Raw genomic sequence first — 2,161 nt, 5'->3', positions numbered from 1 at the left:
GGAGGAGGTCACATATAGTTCCTTGTAATCGGTTCCCTCTTTCCTACCCATTCTCCCTTACCCTCCCTGTTTCGCCACTCACATCACTGGTCCTGTAGGGCTCATCCGCCCTGGACTCCCTGTATTTTCAGTTCCTATCTGTACCAGTGTACCTCCTCTGGTCTAGCCAGCAGACTCATCTTTCTCAGAGCAGCTGGTGGGCTTGAACTGCCAACTTTGCACCACTAGACCTGACTTACTCAAATAGCCACACCTGGCCACAAAGGAAGCTAGGAAATGTAGGCTATGTGCCTGCCTAAAAGAAAAAAAAAGGTCTCACTAAAGAAGGAAAGAACAGATATTGGAGGACAAACAGCTGTCTCTGGCCCACACAGTCAGCTCAACAAGGGCCTGTCCACTTACTGAAGGTGCTGAAGACCTAGGGCACCTGAGCCCAGGAGGAGCTCCTTGTCTATGCCATTGTCAACCTTAGGGGGGAGGGATGTCAGGGTCCTGAGGAAGGGCAGAATCCCCCACCTTCTTGGACGGCCCTGTGGGAAGACCCTACTAGGCTCGTGCCTAAGACTCCATGCTGCATCCAGTCCAAGGTGTGGCTATGGGCGGGCGAGCGCTCTGCTTCTCCAGGACTCGGTGACCTCCCCTTCTACCACCTCGATGGGAGCATGTTTTAAAAAGAAGCTGCGTATGTAAAACAACTGGTCGTGGTTTCGTTATTAGATGCCGTGGACTTGCTTCTGACTCCCAGTGACCTTCTGTGACCTGTCCCGCAGGCCATCAAACAACGTGGATACCTGAAAGAGGGACTGGGAATGAAGAGGGGCAAGAGACGCGAGAAATGGAGGAAAGTCAGGAGTCTGATCAAGCCTCGTTTATTGAGCAGAAGGCGGGGGCTTAAATACCCAATGGTGGGCGGGTTACATTACATCATATGCTAATAAAGTGTAACAGGTAGTATCCAATAATCACGCAGCTACCAAATATGGAAGAAATGGCAGGCATCAGTCCTCAAACAGGTCCGCATGCAAATGAGGTGCACTTGGACGGTACGCATGCAAATGAGGTGCACTTGGATGCCTGGCGGAGGTGTCCAATGAGCATGGCGGCTGCCTGCCACCGAGCACCAATCATCACAAATGCCAAACTCAGGCAGGACAATAGGCCAGGGAACATCCGGGAATGGGAAGCTTAAAGACAGCGGAAGGAGCAGGCCATGGGCTGAGGGATGTGCAGACTCCCACACTTCTGTACGACAGCATGCATGGCACACCGCCTCATCCTGGGCCAGCTTTACTGCCAGGGCTGTGTTGTGAGCCTGTTGTTGCTGTTGCTATGTCAATCGAGCTCTCTGAGGGACTTCCTCTTTTTCTTTTCTCTCCTCAATAAAAAAGACTTCCTTAGTGTTTCCTCTCCCGCCCTGAGTATCACGCTTTTATGGGCACGAGCTCTGGCCAGACACTCGAGAGACAATGGCAGCTTCACTTTCCATCTTTACAACAGGATGTTCAATCCCAGCGGGGCCTCAGGTCTACCTCTCCGAGACTGCAGAGCCTTCCCACCCGGGCAGCGCCTGTAGTGGGAGGACCGGGGTTGGATACTGGAGCGGCCTGGCAGTGCCAAGGAGAGTCCAAAGCCAGAGCAGATGGGGACCAGAGCAATGCACACGCAACTGGTAACAGGGGCGGGGAGGGAAGCCAGAACAATGCAGACCTGGGACTCTTGTCTCACCTTCATGGGTACTCTGCGCACTCCCACAGGTTTCAGGTCCATCCTGCCACTCGACTCTTCTTCCATCCTACAACTGGACAGGAGCGCCCAGAGAAATGATGCCATTTGCTGAGTGTTCCACGGCAAAGAAAGCCGATGCTTGGGGCTTGGGGCAGTTATTTAATCTCCTGTCAACTAGGTTATAGCCAATGAGGCCTCTCTGTGGGTATGGCCTTCTCCTGAGGATTCTGGGAACTCCTGTCTTCCTCCCTGGAGGCAGGACACCCTCTCTCGGCTTCGTCTTCCTGTTGACAAGCCACATGGAGCTATGCTGATGGCAGCCAGAGCCCTGGATCTGGAGGAGCCATGTGGAGAGCCACGCCAGTGCTGAGCTGCTTCCACTGCCACTGGATCCACAAGACTTTCCACCCACTGGCCTGTGATCTTCCTGCATTCA

Source organism: Echinops telfairi, unplaced genomic scaffold (assembly GCF_000313985.2).
Source record: "Echinops telfairi isolate 266 unplaced genomic scaffold, ASM31398v2 ScPeMD7_7469;HRSCAF=8507_0, whole genome shotgun sequence".
NCBI lineage: Eukaryota > Metazoa > Chordata > Mammalia > Afrosoricida > Tenrecidae > Echinops > Echinops telfairi.
The sequence above is the reverse complement of the archived record's forward strand: the minus strand, read 5'-3'. Positions refer to the sequence as shown.